General features: G+C 39.3%; 1 protein-coding gene across 1 annotated transcript in view; it reads left to right on the top strand.

Moving 5' to 3' along the window:
- The window catches only part of LOC111152648 (ADAMTS like 3), a 333594-nt gene that overhangs the window by 156816 nt on the left and 157293 nt on the right, over positions 1–19485 (top strand).

Genomic DNA, 19485 nt, shown 5'->3' on the forward strand with positions numbered 1-19485 from the left:
ACCCTGAGATCAAGACCTGAGCTGAGATCAAGAGTTGGGCGCTTCACCGACTGAGCCAGCCAGGCGCCCCCACTGTTTTGGTCTTACCCACATAAGGCAAATAAACAACCTCAGCTGGTCTGCTCTGGGCCCTCTGTGCATTTTTTTTTTACCTGGTGGCAACTAAGCCTGTTGATACAGGGATGCCCAAGGCCGACCGGGAACCCCAGCATTTCACTGGACTTAGATAACCACACCCTCTTACCAAATATCCCTCGCTCGGTACTCCTGACAGAAATAGAATCCTGGGGCTGGAGGGTTATTATTATGACATTTTCTCTTCATACACAGGCCATTTTTCCTTTGACTGTCACTTCCAAAAATAGCCTGTACACAGAACTCGTTCTGTAACAGGGGGGACGGTATTGGCTGTAACGTGGCACATGCAGTGTCTGCTCACATCATCCCTCTTGACCTCCCCATTCATCCTTCGAGGGCAGGACTCTGAACGATGACACACTCGTAACAGAAGTCTCTGTGGCCAAGTTATATTCAAATGCAACACCTTGTTTATTTTAATGAGATGTTCCCCCATTTAATTCAATGAGAGAGAGCACAGCGTAGAGGAAGGGTCCTGACACTGAATATCTAGGGCCCTGTGTACCTGCTCTTCCTAGCTCGCTCACGCTTTCGTGTGTGTGTTCTGTGTCCTCTGCATGAGGAAAAACAAGAGGAAAATGACGTGCTGGCCCCACTGAGAGGGAGTGCCATGAAATCTGTTTTTCACAGAGTATCCAGACTGACCATGAACTCCCCAGCTTAACCTCTTCATGAATTGCCTTTATACTTATTCTAAAATCCATACCCTTTCCATGACCTTCAAAGTCTTGCATGGCTGGCTCTATGTTATGTCATGTGCGCCATTTTGCCCCATGTGCTCTTGGCTCCAGTCTTACTGTTTGGAAGATTCCTGAGTGCCAGTTGCCCTTCCCCCAGTTGGGGCTTTGCATGGACCCATCCTGGGACCTGGAAAACACTTCCCTCCACTCTTAATGTGGTTGCCTCTTCCTCCACCTTGAGCTCAAGCGTCACCTCCTCAAGGAGACTTTCTCTGACCAATCCACAATCTAGAGCTGGCTCTTCTCTTTTCTGTTTGCTTCTTGCTTGGCCTTTATAGAGCATGTCACAGGAGCACAGGAGATGTTGAACGAATGCATACAGGCTCTTTGCTAGAGATGATTCTGCTTCCCATTATGGTTTCACCGGGACTAAATAATGTTGTGCAGCAGAACTGCACTGGAAGCCAGAGACTGGATAATAAGCTCAGCTTGGCCACTCACTATCTGTGATCTTGTGTGGGATCACAGGGACCTTGGCTATTTCATCTGTATGCTAAGAGCATTAGCACAGATGATTTCCAAGACCTCTTCTAGCTCTGAAAGCCCATTAAGTAGATCTGTAATTTATTTCTTGGTTTTGTTTTGTTTTGTTTTGTTTTTTTAAACAGATATTGGGATTGAATAGAGGTCGGAGAAATAAGACCAGGATCTTATAAGAAGATCTTTACTAGTGCTTTAATGAAAAGTCTCAACAGAGGTGTCTTACCTTTATTCTTAAAGGGCCCAGGAAATTTTATATATGCAAGAAAAGTGAGTTGATGTAAAGTCTCCTCTTATCTCCCATGAACGCTTGCTTAGGTACCTTCTCCATGCTATCATCTCTGCCTGTATAGGAGGCGTTTTGTCTGTGCGCTGACCCACTCATGAGCATGTGAGCTCATCAAGGGCCTTTCACACCTGCCCCAAAGCTGACACCTGTTATGTTCTCCATAAAGATGTAGTGACTTGACTGGAACAGGACCGAAGAACCCACTTAGACCAGCTGCCCACGTGAATTAAAAGCAGAAGGAGCCTATGGGCAGCTAAGCCCCGTCCCACCTGGAGTTACCCAGGAGACCTGACATCCACTAACCAGATGAGAGCTTGGAGGTACTCAACAATAATAATTACCAGGATGGTAATAACTGTGGCCTCCATAGGCTCTGTGCGCATGTGCCAGGCGCTGCACTAAGTGCTTTTATGTATGATGTGATTTACTCTTCAGCATAACCCTGCAGAGTAGGTACAATTACAGCCTCCCCTTTGACAAATGGGACAGTGACAAAGGGGCTCCGTGTGAAATGCCTCATTCAGAGCCTCACAGCAAGTAAGTGCTCGAGCTGATCTGACTTCAGAGTCCCTGTGCCCCGCCACCCTCCTGAGCTGACTTCCAAGGGTGGCCAGAGGAGCAGGAGCTGGAATGTCCACAGAGGCCTAGAGAGATGGGGTCCGAACAAAGGTACCACAAGAACGGAACCAGAAGTAGAGCAAAGGCTGCCTCAACCCACTTGCCCGTGGTTCCCCCTGTCAGAGCCCAGCCTGTGGTTCCAAATCCAGCCTGCACATCTGGACCATTCCGTGTTCTACTCCTCAAGCCCTATGCTAGAATTTTGGGTGGTCCGTCTGTCATCAAATTTTCCAGGTGCCTCTGATATGTGCTTTTGGTGAATACCTCTGCTTTTCAGCCTCTGGTGGCGCTGTCATGGAGGAAAGATAATTTTCCCACTACCTTCTAGGTTCTTAGCTGACAGCCCCCCAGTGAGAAGAAGACAGATTAATAGGAAAAAAAGAAATTGAATGATGTGTGTATGTATGGGAGCCCACAAAGATATGAGACTCAGAGAAGTGGCCAAAGCAGGAAGCTTTTATACCTTTTAAACAAAGGAATGATACATTTGTGAAGAACTGACAAGACAAAGGGCTTAGGCTGAGGGTAGTAAATGGTGAAGCCATAACAAGGTTTGTTTATGAAGACTTCTCAGCTCTAAATTCCTTATGTCTGGTGATAAAGATGTCTTCTATGCCCCCCGGTATGGGGAGCGTGCCTTTCTCGTGGAAGATTCATATTCTCCTTTCATGTGGACGAAGGATGGACAGAATGTCCTTGCCACACCTGCTATTTCTCAAGTACTTTTCATTCAAAATAATAGGTATGCCAAGGTGGCATATTTGGGGTGACATATTCTGAACCCCTATTTCCCACTATAGAGTCAGAGGCCAATGAACATTTAATCCTCATCAGGCTCTTGATTTTGGAGATGCACTATAAAGGACAGAGAAAAAGTGGTATGTTGCAATGCTGGGGAGCATCTGGACAGAAAGTTCTCACTTGCTGCTTGTGGATCACGAAGCTCCTCTACTGAATGCTGTTCAAGCCGAGTCCTGGAAACGAGCATGGAAGGGTACATTCTTAGGCACCTGCCTGTTACCCTGCTCTTTGGAGGTGAAGGCATTTTAGGCCAGGAAAGAAATGGAGCTCCAGGTTGGGAGAGATGCTTCTGCATAGACCCCAGAGCTGACGCAAGGACGTTCAGGTGCAGTTTCAACAGTAAGAGACTCCCATGACATCGTGTGGAATTTGCTCAGGGCAGGGCCATGGGATGTCGTAGCTGGGCAGGGGAGGGCATAGAAATCAGTTTTCAGCTTGCAGCTGGTTGCTCTCCCCAAATCACATCCCTGGTGTGTCCTTTCTCTCCTTTTTTTCCTTTTAAATTAATTTAAAATTTTCAGCGTTCCAAGATTCATTGTTTATGCACCACACCCAGTGCTCCATGCAATACATGCCCTCCTTAATACCCACCACCAGGATCACCTGTCCCCTACCCCGCTCTTCTCCAAACCCTCAGTTTGTTTCTCAGAGTCCACAGTCTCTCATGTTTCGTTCTCACCCTCCCAGTTTCCCCCAATTCACTTTTCCGTTCCTTCTCCTAATGTCCTCCATGCTATTCCTTATGCTCCACAAGTAAGTGAAACCATGTGATAATTGACTCTCTCTGCTTGACTTATTTCACTCAGCATCATCTCCTCCAGTCCCATCCATGTTGATGCAAAAGTTGGGTATTCATCCTTTCTGATGGCTGCGTAATATTCCATAGTGTATATGGACCACATCTTCCTTATCCATTCGTCTGTTGAAGGGCATCTTGGTTCTTTCCACAGTTTGGCGACCGTGGCCATTGCTGCTATAAACATTGGGGTACAGATGGCCCTTCTTTTCACTACATCTGTATCTTTGGGTTAAATACCCAGTAGTGCACTTGCAGGGTCATAGGGTAGCTCTATTTTTAATTTTTTGAGGAATCTACACACTGTTTTCCAAAGTGGCTGCACCAACTTGCATTCCCACCAACAGTGTAAGAGGGTTTCCCTTTCTCCACAACTTCTCCAACACTTGTTGTTTACTCTCTTGTTGATTTTGGCCATCCTAACTGGTGTAAGGTGGTATCTCAGTGTGGTTTTGATTTGAATCTCCCTGATGGCTAATGATGATGAATATCCTTCGTGTGTCTGTTAGCCATTTGTATGTCTTCTTTAGAGAAGGATCTCTTCATGTCTTCTGTCCATTTTTTTGACGTGATTATTTTTTGGATGTTGAGCTTGAAGAGTTGTTATAGATCTTGGATATCAGCCCTTTGTCTGTACGGTCATTTGCGAATATCTTCTCCCATTCCGTGGGTTGCCTCTTTGTTTTGTTGACTGTTTCCTTTGTTGTGCTGAAGGTTTTTATCTTGATAAAGTTCCAAAAGTTCATTTTTGCTTTTGTTTCCTTTGCCTTTGGAGACATATCTTGAAAGAAGTTGCTGTGGCCAGTGTCGAAGAGATTACTGCCTATGTTGTCCTCTAGGATTTTGATAGATTCCAGCCTCACATTGAGGTCTTTCATCCATTTTGAGTTTATCTTTGTGTATGGTGTAAGAGAATGGCCAAGTTTCATTCTTCTAGACGTAGCTGTCCAATTTTCCCAGCACCATTTATTGAAGAGACTGTCTTTTTTCCACTGGATAAATTTTCCTGCTTTGTCGAAGATTATTTGACCATAGGGAGTAGGGTCCATATCTAGGCTCTCTCCTCTGTTCCATCGGTCTGTGTGTCTGTTTTTGTGTTAGTATCATGCTGTCTTGGTGATCACAGCTTTGTAAAAACTTGAAATTAGGCAAGGTGATGCCTCAGCTTTGTTTTTCTTTTTCAACATTTTCTTAGCAATTCGGGGTCCTTACTGGTTCCATACAAATTTTAGGATTGTTTGTTCTAGCACTTCGAAAAATGCTGGTGGAATTTTGATTGGGTTATCATTGAAAGTATAGATTGCTCTGGGCAGTATAGACATTTTAACAATGTTTATTCTTCCAATCCATGAGCATGGAATGTTTTTCCATCTTTTTGTGTCTTCTTCAATTTCTTTCATGAGTTCTGTAGTTTCTTGAGTACAGATCTTTTACCTCTTTGGTAGGTTTATTCCCAGGTATCTTATGCTTCTTGATGCTATAGTAAATGGAATCGATTCTCTAATACCCTTCTCTCCTTTTCAGAAGTGGTTGTCAGTTTCTGAATTTGACATTCCCTGTCTTTGTCATTGGCATATCTCATTGGTCTTACTTCCAGCTACAAAAGGCAGCGTGCACAGCCCTCCCCCTGTGGGACTGGTGTCTTCATACACTGACGTCCCCTTCCCTCGCCTCCTTCCTACCTGCACAGAGCGACAGGTGAACTTGATCAAAACTGAGTACCTGACTTTGAAAAGTTGTCAGCCCCCACTCTGCACAGTGTCCACAGACCACCTCCTTCTAGTGTAAATGACACTGAGTGGTGATGGGCATTTGAGCACATTCACAAACACTGTTGTTTCTCAGCTTACAAAATGGTTTCACAACCACGGTCCCATTCTTTCCAATGTTTCCATTAGGCTGTTATTATTATTCACATTAGCATTTATTGAGATACATTCCTTCCTTTTTAAAAACACACCTTTGTTCCTCGGGAATGGACAGTGTTGGGGGCTGGGAGGGTGTGTGTGTTTTCACTTAAAGAACGGGAAGAGTTGGGCGCCTGGGTGGCTCAGTGGGTTAAGCCGCTGCCTTCGGCTCAGGTCATGATCTCAGGGTCCTGGGATCGAGTCCCGCATCGGGCTCTCTGCTCAGCGGGGAGCCTGCTTCCTCCTCTCTCTCTGCCTGCCTCTCTGCCTACTTGTGATCTCTGTCAAATAAATAAATAAGTAATATCTTTAAAAAAAAGAACAGAAAGAGAAAATAAATGCAGGATCAAGGAAAGTAATAGGAAAAATGCTTGACGGAAACTTTTATTCAGCCAAAAACCTCCAACCGACTAAATTTTAAAAATTGAAAAACACAAACCAGTAATGGAACAGTAGGAATGAGCTTGTCAAAGGGGGAGTAAAGCTCTTTTCTTGTAACACCATGGAACGGACATATTTAGGTTGTTGCCGTTCTAGTTGGACATTATAGTGAAAGTAAACAATCTGACATAAATTACAGTCCTTCTGGGCTGAAACTGATGTTTATTGATTAGTTAATATTGTGTGGACAGTGTACTTCCTGTACATCTTGCTACTTAGCAAAACTGTGATCTGCAGCAGGAAATGAGACACAGAAAAAAAATGATGGAACAGCTGGATTTGAGCATTTATGTGTGGGAGGGAAGCCCGTGGAAGCAAATTTAATGGATCCTTAGGTCAACCCAGTGATTGCAAAATCAAACAAGTGAAACCCATGAAGTGGAAGTCTGTAATGAACGTTCTTCTGATGAGTGAGTTTGGGTTTACACAATTATGATTGGGTCTCACAGCAGAAGTTCAGGCTCAGAGTGTAGCTTTTGGTTCTAGCCTCAGCTCTACTGCCTTGGAACTCTGCGATCTTGGGAAAGTCATTTAAACTTGGGGGGAAAAATTCAGTTTTCTTACTTGTAGGAGAGGGCTTTTGTTAGAATAAAAGAGGTATAATTTACCTCAAATTACCTGGCATCATTCTTGGGGCATAGCAGGTGCTCAGTGAGGTCTGAATGACTTACACTATCCCAACCCTACTGGTGGTTAAGTTCCCTTCTAAGCTTCATGCATATAGTACTCTCAAAACCCCCTTGAAACAAGTATGCTTATTGTCCTCATTTTACAGGTGTAACTGAGGCTCAGAGAAGGTAAGAAACGTGCCCGAGTTCACACAGTATTTGTAAGTGGCAGCGCTGGTATTTCCAGCCAAGTTGTCTGGCTCCAGAATCGGTGATCTTAACCACCCATCCACGCTGCCTTTCCAGGTGGTTTGTAGAGTAACAATAATGCAGAGGACGTGTAACATGTGACAAGAAGAGGTCCCTGGCAGATGGCCCAGTGAGTAGCAATATCAAAAATCTCTCACCCCAAACTTCAAGTAAAAAGTTTTGGAATAGTTCAAACACTGAAAGTGTTCAACTGAATCAAACACCCACCACCACCACTACCACCACCATGAAATCTGAATGTTCCCGGACACAGGGACCTGTTGCCCTTAACACTGGGACTGTTCTCGACATTAGAGTCTACACCATTAGAAGGTATATCATAAAGCAGCCTCACGACCAGATCTGCTTGGTGGCCTCTTTTGCAAACTTGCAATAGGAGACTTTAAGTGGTCTGTACTTAGCCTGTGCTGAAGCCCAGCTAGCAGACTGCTCCCACGATATTTACAAGTGATTCCTCTCTCCGTCCTGGTGTCTAGCTCTGGGTAGCTCTAGACTGAAGGGGAATTGACTGAGAGGCTGTTTGGGATTTAAAAGTGGCCCATTGGGGCGCCTGGGTGGCTCAGTGGGTTAGAGCCTCTGTCTTCAGCTCAGGTCATGATCCCAGGGTCCTGGGATTGAGCCCCGCATCGGGCTCTCTGCTCAGCAGGGAGCCTGCTTCCTTCTCTCTCTCTGCCTGCCTCTCTGCCTACTTGTGATCTCTCTCTGTCAAATAAATAAATAAAATCTTAAAAAAAAATAAAAATGGCCCATTGTGATAGACAAGATAGACGAAGCATGCTAGCAGTATTTGTATCAGAGCTAGCAGAATTTCAGGCAAAAAGAAAAAAAAAACCCACCCAAATCAAAGATGAGTATTTTATATCCATCAGTGAGAAAAACTGGTCTAAAAATTTGCATGCAAATGCCATTACATCAAAATACATAAAGCAGAAAAAAGTATAGGAAGAAATTGAAAGAAGTTAAACTGCTGTTAAGTCAGTAAAAGTTACACGTAGGGTCTGCACAGTGTAATTATTGTTATATTAACCGCTATTACCGAACATTGCATTTTGAGGGAATATACTGTCTTTTCAAGCAGCTATGGACCATATACAAAAACTGATTCTATGCTAGACTCCAAAGAAGATTGTGAAAAAAAATTTTAGTGAAACAGAAACTGCCAGAAGAGACCTCGCCCCACAGCTGCTCACAGCCACTCCTTGCTCCCTCCTGTTACAGAGGCATGAGTGTCTGCTTCCTTTCCAGGGCTAATTAATCTCCCCATCTGTGTCCTGGACTCCAGCCCCTCTGCTTCCTCAGAGATCCCACTCCACCCATCATCCCTTGTCTCTCCTCCATCTCTCTCTTGCTCTTCCTTTCCCATCAGGGTTAAAAGAGATCCCAGATTTCTTCCATCTTAAATACAAGTATAATTTTTTTTATCTAAGTGTAATTAACATACAGTGTTATATTAGCTACAGGTGCACGATAGAGTGATTCAACGGTTCTGTACATTTCTCAGTGCTCATCACAGTAGATGTACTCTCGGTCCCCTTCACCGCTGTCACCCACCCCTGAACCCCCTCCCCTCTGGCAACCACCAATGTGATCTTGGTCTCTCTCTTTTTTTTCTTTGTTTGTTCATTTGATTCTTAAATTCCACATGTGAATGAGATCATATGGGATTTGTCTTTCTCTGGCTTATTTCACTTAGCATCACACTCTCTAGCTCCGTCCATGTCGTTGAAAATGGCAAACTTTCGTTCTTTTTCATAGTGGAATAATATTCCTGTGTGTGTGAGATAAATATATAGGTATCTCTCACATCTTCTTTATCCTTCCATATCTTGGCTATTCTAAATAAAGCTGCAGTAAACCTAGGGGTGCCTGTATCTTTTCGAATTGGTATTTTCATTTTCTTGGGGTAAACACCCAGTATGGAATTAGTGGATTATATGGTAGTTCTACTGTTAATTTTTTAAGGAACCTCCATACTGTTTTCCACAGTGGCTGCCCCAGTTTGCGTTCCCACCCACAGTGCACGAGGCTCCCCTTTCTCCACGTGCTCACTGGCCCTTGTCATTTCCTGTTTTTGCGTTGAGCCGTTCTGACAGGGGAGGTGATGTCTCACTGTGGTTTTATTTGTACTTCCCTGATGATGAGTGATATCAACAAGGTGTAAGTTTAAGACTTGTGTGTGAATTACATATAAAATATATATGTATTTTAAATCTCCACAGCGTTCGCCACCACCCGGATCTTTCCCCTACCTTTGCTGACAGAGTTTGGAAAACCTGCTTGTACTTCCTGTCTCTCTACTCCTCCATCCATCATTTTATTTTTCAAACCACAGCCTTCTGTGCCCACTGCGTAACTGAAACTGCATTCACAAAACCTGTTAACAATTCTTACTGCTGTGGAGACTTTAGTCCTGCTGCCCTCCCCCCGACCTCAAAATCCTCTCTCTAACTAGAGTTCTAGAGTTCTTCCTGCATTTCTGGTCAGAGTCAGAGCGTCGCCATTTCCTGCAGGATGGTGAAGAAATGCTGACAGATTTGTGACTATGGAGCAGTCCTCCCTTACTGTCACAGTGACCTGAAGTTGTCCTCTCTACGCCCTGCTCAGAATCAGTGCCATGCAAAGCAGTGCTCCTCCTGGGGGCTGCTAGATTGGCAGGTTCTTGGGAACCACCCGAAACTTCTGGGTCAGGATTTCTGTGGGTGGGGCAGGGATCTGTGTTTTAACAAGCTCTCCAGGTGCTTCTGGGAGGTACGGCCCTATAAAAGTATCACAGAGCCTTGATGTATCAAACTGTGTGGGAGAGTTATGGAAATGGGAGGGCATTGAGCTTTGGAGGGGAAGACATTTGATGCTGTGTCATGTAGATTTGTTTTCCCATAATTCTAAGGACACTAAATCCTTTACAGTGGTCCCTTCTAGGTTGCCGCCATTCCAAGCCTTGCCTAGCTGCTCTACATTGTGTAATTCTCTCCACGTTTAATACGGTGCACAACTGGGGATTTGTTGCCTTCTACACAGAAGAAAATTTGTTCCCAGATTGGAGCATTCTGGCTAAAATCAAAAGCCAAGGGTTCCGGTCTGAGAGGTTTCCCTTGAGTGTGTAAGTGTCAGTGGGTGATAGTTGAAGGACACAGACGCAAACACACCCCCAGACACACACACACCCCCAGACACACACACACTGCAAACATCTGTAATACAAGCACCTACTAGTCGTTATACCTCTAAAGCACGGGATTGGTCTGAAGTTAGTGAGGTCATAGGGGTAACTTTTCCTTCTACTTTTATCCTTCTGTGCCTTTTTGTATTTCTACAGAAAAATTCCTCCATTTTGCCATAATAAATTATTAATATATATTATACATACTCAACGGTTTCCCCCTACCCCAAGGAGAAAATGCACTAATATGATAACATATTGGCGTTGTGATTCATTCATGACTTGCTTATTTTCTTTGCCTGGATATTCTAAATTTTCTGCAGTAAACACACAGCATGTTATATACATAATACAGATGTGTCTTGAAAATGGATGTGCGCTTTGGAATGCTTTCCAGAGCTGATGAAAACCTATTTGGGCACGTCACTTGGGTTTAGCAGTCTTTCGAAATCTTTACGACTGTAGTGTCTGTGCATAATATAACACAGAACTTCTACACATTTACGCATTTGAAGGCAACACAGAATTGATAATTACATACAATTTTTGTTACAACTTAATTTTATCACTGAGCTTTTGGGCCTGTTGGTTCTCAAAAGTCTACTTTATCTTCTTAAAATGTTGACCTAGAAAAACATGCCATGATTTATTTAACCAGACCCATATTAATGAACATTTAGGGTTTTTTTCTTAGTTTTGCTAGGCTTCACATTTATACAAGTTTATCTTTGATTATATGTTTTTATTTTTCAAAGATACTGCCAATTTTTCCTCCAGTAAGATTTACTGCTATCTTCACAAATTAAAATTTATGAGAACATTTCAATTTTATTAATGGAATAAATGAAATATATCTTATTTTCAATCTGGATTTTTGTAATTACCACCGAGTTGGGCATCTTTTCATGAGCTTCTTATAATTTTAATTCTTTTTCCTTTGAACTGTTTTTCAAGCATTTGGCCAATTTTCATGTTAACTTATGTTTTTTTTTCTTATTCACTTGTAAGCACTCTTTGTATATTAAGGAAACTGTCTGTAATTATAATTTTTTCTGTCTTTGACAATTTTATGTTTAAATTTTATATCAAATGAATTAATCTTTTCATTTTCTCAAGGCATATTTATGTCTAGAGAGAGATTTAACATTTTCTTTTTGTAGGTCATGCTCATTATTAAAAAGTTTATTCCAACGTATTCCATCATTTTTTCTTGCCATTGCAAATGGGATATTTTCTTCCATTATGTTTTCTGATTATTGTGGTATTTCTGAAATCTACTAACTTTTGAACATAGACACACCTAGAAGATATTGGAGGTTCAGCTCCAGATCACTGTAATAAAGTGAATATCATGATAAAGTAGTTAAGTGAATTTTTGGTTTCTCAGTGCATATGAAAGTTATGTTTACACTATAACATAGTCTATGAAGTGTGCAATAGCATTATATCTAAAAAAAGTATATACCTTAATTAAAATACTTTATTGCTAAAAAATCCTGTTATCTGAGCCTTTAATGAGTCGTAATCACTGATCATAGATCACCATAACAAATACAATAATAATGAAAAAATTTGAAATATTGTGAGAATTACCAAAATGTGACAGACAGACATAAAGTGAGCAAATGTTGTTGGAGAGATGGCACCCATAGACTTGCTGAATGCAGTGTTGTCACAAATCTTTACTTTGTTTTAAAAAGAAGAAAAGAAAGATAAGCAGTATCGACAATATGCAAATAAAATGAGGTTTGCACATATTAATCTCCTCCTGATTTCTAGTGCTTAGACTATTTTTTCTTGCCCAGTTACTTTGGCTAGTCTCCCTAAAGATCCTAAATCAAATGGTGGTAATTAACGTCCCTTCATTTCCCTATTTAAGTAACATTGTTTCTAATATTTAAGCATAAAGTATATTAATCATATTACTGGCATTCTTTTTTAAGTGGGCTAGACATCCGGGAGTCCAACCCAGGGCTTGAACTCACAACCCCAAGATTGAGACCTGAGCTGAGATCAAGAGTCGGATGCTTAACCAACTGAGCCATTCAGGCTTCCCATTATTGGTATTTAAAAATCACGTTACAAACATTTGATTTATTTTATTTACTGAGAGTTCTTTTTTTAAAATCAGGAATAGTTAATGAATTATACCAAGAGAATTTTTAGAATCTATTCTCTTAGCCACTTTTAAATATACCATACAGCAGTGTTAACAATAGTCATCACCAAAATTTCATTAGAGAGTCTGAAAAGGCTTTGGAAGCAAATTTTCAGATAATTATAATGCGCTACTTCGGTATTTATTGTTAATTTTTTAATTTAGTGTAGTTGACACACAATGTTATATTAGTTTTAGGTGTACAGCATAGTGATTTGATACATTTTTATTACTTCTAAATAGAAGTATTTCTTGACAAAGAAGTCAGATGTGAATAAAAATTCAAAAAGTTGTCTGTACTCTGTGTCTTTCATTGATGTAATATTTTTGACTCTTTTACCTTAAATAATATCAGTGAAGTTCATAGTTTGATTATTGTCCTTAACACGTTGGCCAGCCTCAGCCTATAAAGAATGTAGTCACTCTAACTCTACTTGGAGATCCTTGTCACCCTCTAATAGCATAAATGCCATCTTAAAATCTAAAGCCATTGAACAATTAACTGATCAATTTTTAAAAAATAACACTGGAGAATAAAAGTAATACATTTTTATTATATAAAATTTGGAAAATACAGAAAATTCATAAGGAACAATACAAAAAACATTCATATTCCTAGACCTCAGAGAAGCACGAGTGACATGATGGTGTGTGTGTCTACAGATGTGTGTATATTTACCATACTGAATAGTCTTTGTCACTTCATACTGTATCATGGACCTAGTTCTATGTTGGTATACGTAGACTGACTTGGTCTTTCTGATGAATATGTCAACATTTATTTAACAAACCCTCCATTCATAAATGTTTATGTGGTTTCCTATGTCCATTATTATTTCAAAAATGCTGCAGTAAATATTGCAAAGAATTATGATTTTATGTATATAAAGTATGTTAAACATCCGTCTTTGCACAATTATGAAATTTTTTTCATAGGAAAAGTTCTGGTAAAGGCAGTTGTGGAATCAAATGGGATGCATATTAAAATTTTTGGTTGATATTGCCAAATTGCCTTTCACAAACATGTTGCCAATTACACTCCCACTCATAGTTTTAGCAACTGTTTTCTCCAGTTTTTCCAATGTGGGATATTATCAGTCTTTGTAATTTGCTAAAAGGTTGGATTAAAACTTTCAACTGTATTTTATTATATTTTACTTTTGCATAACTCTGAGCATTTTCTTATGTTTATGAGTTATTTTTAATTTACTGTGAAAGACCTTCTCATATGTCCATCAGTTGAAAGATATGTGTTATTGTCTTATTATTGATAGGCATTTTCTCCCATTTTTTCCTTTCTTTCCTATAGATTTTACTTCATCTATTTTTGTACCATTTATCTAAAGCATATATGAAAGTCATGATAGCAGAATTATTCCCTAGATTATTTTGAAGTGATGTTCCTTTATTTAATGTATTTTTGCCTTGAGTTAAACTTTGTGTGGCAATCATACATGATTCCTATTTTATGTTTGTATATCTTTGCCTAGAGTATAAATTTTAAATCTTAGACCTTTATTCTTCTAAATTAAGACTCTTTTTAAAAACATAATCACAAAGCCATTATTACATCTAAAAATTAGTAGTAATTCCGTAATGTCATCAGATACCCAGTCTGTGTTCATTTGTCTCAGATCATCTCATAAATATTATCTTATAGTTTACTTGTTTGGATTAAATATGGTTTCCTTTATTTCTCTGAGCATATTTAATGTAGTTTATTTAAAGCTTTTGTCTAAAATTCCAACTCTAGGCTTACTCAGAGACAGTTTCTATTGGTTGTTTTTATTTTTCCTGTGTATGGGCCATATTTTCTTGTTCTTTTGTAGGTTTTGTAACTTTTTTGTTGAAAAGTGGACATTCTAAATATAATGTTGTATGTCTGGAAATCAAATTCTACCCCCCTCCCCAGTTTGTTGTTGTTTGTTGCTCCTGTGTGTTAAGTAACTTTTTAAATCCATTTTGTAAAGTCTGTATTCTTTGTCACATGTAGCTACTGAAGTCTCTGCTCGATTGGTTTAGTGGTCAACTAATAATTCAATAGAAACTTAAAATGTCTAAAATCAGTAAGTCTTCATTAAGGGGCTCTGTGTGTTAACACACAGTGCAACACTCCACCAGGCAGCTGACAACTCTATTATAGCCTCCACTTCCTAATTATTGCAGAGTCTCAAGGTCAGCCAGAGGTGAGAATTTAGGGCCTTCTCAGGTCTTTTCTGAGTGTGCACATGGCCCTCTGCATATGTGTGACCTTCTAGATTCCCTGGAGTATGTTGGCACTTTTCAAAGCCCCCATGTGGACATCTCTATTCCTCAACATTTCCTTTCAAGCTTTTGGATAGCTTGTTATTTTCTTCAACTGTTATCTTCCACCTTGGGTAGCCCCAATGTTAAACAATTGCCTCTGATTGTTTTGGACAAGTGCCCCCTGGGAAAGGGCTGTTTGTACTGGGAAAGCTCCTAGGTAGGTAAAATAAAGACAGCTTTGTGAGTGAGGTCTTCCAAGGAACCATCGTTCAGGTCAAATAATGACAGTTGAGAATTGGAGCTTTGAAGGAGATCCAACCATAATCTGCCCCTGCGGCATCTTACAGGCTACTGATTTTCACAATGACTAAGGGATGTTGATTTTCAAGGTTACAGCAGAGGCTGAGGATGGGGGATAGGGGACTAGGCAATTCAAAATGCCATAAAATTTGTTGTTATTACCGAGTGTTCTTTTTTTTAATATCATTTTTTAAATTTATTTTCAGCATAACAGTATTCATTGTTTTTGTACCACACCCAGTGCTCCATGCAGTCCGTGCCCTCTCTAATATCCACCACCTGGTTCTCCCAACCTCCCACCCCCCCCCTTCAAACCCTTCAGATTGTTTTTCAGAGTCCATAGTCTCTCATTGTTCACCTCCCCTTTCAATTTCTTCCAACTGCCTTCTCCTAACTCGGTGTTCTTCTTGAATAAATTTTGCCCAGATTGCTGCAAGCCATAGTTAATTTGCAAAATTTTGAAAATGTTGATTCAGACAATTTTTTCTAGTGTTTTCATGGAGGTGTAGTTTTCAGAGTTCCTTACTCCATCATTTTTGCTTGCTTATTCAAGTTAGTCTCTAAATAAGATCTGTATGTTGCATTTATATGTTATGTCTCTTAATTCTTTTTTAAAATTATAAGTACGTCCTCCTCTCTTTTTAGCCTTATTATGTTTCTTAATTTGTTTGTAATTATAAGTATGTCCTTTTTCCCCCTTGATATTTATTTGTTAAGGAAGCTGCTCATTTGTCTTACAGATTTTTCCATAATTTATATTTTTCTCTTTACATTTCCATGATGTAGTTTAGTATGTTCCTTTGTACCCTACATTTCCTGTAGGTAGGTTGTTAGATATAGAGGTTTGATCACATTCAGATGTGTGTGTTTGTTTTGGTAAGAATACTTTAAAGTTGCTGTTATGTACTTCCTATTGCATCATATTATGAGGCACATACTGTATGGTTTTCTCTCTTACTGTGATGCTATAGCTATGGATAATTGATGTTTAAATGATGATAATATATTAGTCCTTCATTTATCAGCTTGGATATTTCTACAAAGAAAAATTTCACCGCATCAACTATTTGGTTTCCCTGAAGTACAGTTTGTGTGGAAAGGCATAGTAAATGCATTATTCTTTTGCCTTTATTTATCAGTTTTCAAAAAAAATGAGCTGGTTGGTAGCATCCTCAGAATATGACCAATAATTTCTTTTGGTGTTATTAAGGACTTAAGGATTTAAACATATTTCATGTGATTAAGGATTTAAACATATTTCGTGTGATTCACTTCATTTCAGTTATCATTCTTATTACTGTTCAAATTGTCACCTTTTTGTCAAATTGGATACCCTTTATTTTGACCCTGAAGTCCTTTCACATAACTTTAGTTCAGTTCACATGACTCATGTCTTTGGGAGCTCCCTTAATTTTTATTATTCCATAACAAAATTCTAGGATTATCTAGTTCCTTTTCCGACCCACAACAGGAGCAAACCATTTCTTAAAGAATTCCTGGTTCTTTTTAGTGGGAATTGGTATTAGGAGGCATACATGGATGCAAGGTTGTTCATTGCTATTGAGTTGATTAATATTTTTTGGATTTTCAGAAGACAGACTAGGAATAAATATTGGAGTATATGTTTATAGGTAATATTGTATATTAACCTATTCACATTTATGTAAGTATAGCATATATTATAAAATATAGTTAAAAACAATTCAATATTAATTAGAATGCACAAAAGCAGTTTATTTATCTAATATCAGAATACCTTCATTTACTCTTCTCCTACCCCCTTAACCCACCATGTTGCATCTCCTCTCCCTCATATCAGGGAGATCATATGATAGTTGTCTTTCTCTGATTGACTTATTTCGCTAAGCATGATACCCTCTAGTTCCATCCATGTTGTCGCAAATGGCAAGATTTCATTTCTTTTGATGGCTGCATAGTATTCCATTTTGTATATATACCACATCTTCTTTATCCATTCGTCTGTTGATGGACATCTAGGTTCTTTCCATAGTTTGGCTATTGTAGACATTGCTGCTATAAACATTCAGGTGCACGTGCCCCTTCGGATCACTACGTTTGTATCTTTAGGGTAAATACCCAGCAGTGCAATTGCTGGGTCACAAGATGGGATTGGGAGGGAGACAAACCATAAGTGACTCTTAATCTCACAAAACAAACTGAGGGTTGATGGGGGGAGGGGGGCTGGGGGGGTGGGGTTATGGACATTGGGGAGGGTATGTGCTATGGTGAGTGCTGTGAAGTGTGTAAACCTGGCGATTCACAGACCTGTACCCCTGGGGATAAAAATATATTATATGTTTATAAAAAATAAAATTAAAAAAAATAAATTAAAAAAAAAGAGTACCTTCAGATCTTTTTTTGGAGGCTGTAGTTTTTTTCCCTAGTTTTCTTGAAAAACAAATGACAAACATCACTGTACAGGTTTAAGGCACACAACGTGATGGTTTGACTTGCATATATTGTGACATGAGTACTATAGTAAGTTCAGCTAACATCCATCTTCTCATATAGATATAATCAAAAGAAAAGAAAGAAGAGAAGGAATAAGGAAAAAAACTTCTTGGGATGAGAAAATTTCTCCTGTGTATTGCACATCACTATTTTTTTTTAAGATTTTATTTATTTGACAGAGAGAGAGAGATCACAAGTAGGCAGAGAGGCAGGCAGAGAGAGAGAGAGGGAAGCAGGCTCCCTGCTGAGCAGAGAGCCCGATGTGGGGCTTGATCCCAGGACCCTGAGATCATGACCTGAGCCAAAGGCAGAGGCTTTAACCCACTGAGCCACCCAGGCGCCCCTGCACATCACTATTAACTAGTTATCCTGTTGTACATTGTATCCTTAGTCTTTTTTATCTTATAACTGGAAGTTTGCACCTTTTAATCACTTTCTTCCTATTCCTCCACACCCTATGCTCTGCCTCTGGTAACCACCAGTCTGATTTGCCTTTCTGTTTGTTTTTGTTTTGCTTTGTTTTTATATTCCACATATAGTTGAAATCATACAATGTTTTTCTCCATCTGATCTATTTTACTTAACATAATGCCTTTGAGTTCCACCCATGTTCTTGCAAATGGTAGGATTTCCTCAGTTTTTAATAGCTGAGTAATATTCCATTGTATACATGTTTACCACCACTTACATCTTTTCCTCCATTGATGGACTCTCAGGCTGTTTCCATGTCTTGGCTCTTGTAAATAACGCCTGTGAACAAGCAGGTGCAGATATCTTGTTGAGTTCATGTTTTCTTTCCTTTGGATATATTCACTGAAGTGGAATTGTTAGATCATATAATTGCTCTAGTTTTAGTTTTTGAGGATACTCCATACTGTTTCCCACAGGCGTTGTTCCTATTTTTAATCCCACCAACAGTGCACAAAAGTTTCCTTTTATCCAAATCCATGCCAGCATTTGTTATCTCTTATCTTTTTGATTATGGCCATTCTAACATGTGTGAGGTCATATCTCAATGTAGTTTTAGTTGTGTTTTAGTAGTTTAGTTTAGAAGACTGAGAACCTTTCAGTCTTCTTTTTATGTGCTTACCTTTTACTTAAGATGTGCAAAACTCGCCCAGTAAGACTTTTGGGCCCTAGTCCTTTTTTTTTTTCTTTCTCATTTTCTATCTTCTTTTGTAAAAAATGTTTTTAGCTTTTGAATATTGTATTTGAAAAGTAACTCATTAGTATGTTGTCAATATACAAAACAGAGAATATAGAACTATGTTCTTCTTCCTTCATTCCTAGAAATTTCATTTCTTTCCCTAGAGGTAACCAGTGTCAAAGATTTGGTGAAAACTCTTCCATGAATTTAAAGGATTAAATAATTAAAATCCCACTCTGTTATTTACTAATATGGACTTGCACAGTGCAATGAATTTTCATATTATAATGTATCTACAATGTTATTCTATGCATTTACACACAATATTAAGTATTATGTATGTATATATTTCTATAAATAATATATACATGAAAATGCAATATTAAACACATGTACTTTACAATGAGTTTATGCCTCATGCATTTTTTTAATGTAAAATATGCATAACATACAATTTACCATGTTAGTCATTTTTAAGTGTATAGTTCAGTGGCATTAAATACATTCAGACTGGTATATAACCATTACCGCAGTCTGTCTCCGGTTTTTTTCATCTTCAAAACTGAAGGTCTGTACTCACTAAACAAACAAGAACTCTCCTATTGCCTCCTACCCCAACCCCTGGGAAACACTGCTATACTTTTCTGTCTCTATGAACTTGACTGTTCCTATGAATGGAATGGTACAGTATTTATCCTTTTGTGACTGACTTATTTCACTTAACATTACATCTTCCTGGTTCATCCATGTTGGATAGCATGTGTCAGAATTGCCCCCCTTGTTAAGGCTTAATAATGTTCCACTGTATGTATGTATGTATGTATGTACGTACCACATGATAGCTTCCCACTCATCTGTTGATGGACACTTGGGTTGTTTCCACCTTTTGGCTATTATAAATAATGCTATGGAC

This window comes from Enhydra lutris, unplaced genomic scaffold (genome assembly GCF_002288905.1).
Source record: "Enhydra lutris kenyoni isolate GAN:26980312 unplaced genomic scaffold, ASM228890v2 scaffoldscaffold29, whole genome shotgun sequence".
NCBI classification, from domain to species: Eukaryota; Metazoa; Chordata; class Mammalia; order Carnivora; family Mustelidae; genus Enhydra; species Enhydra lutris.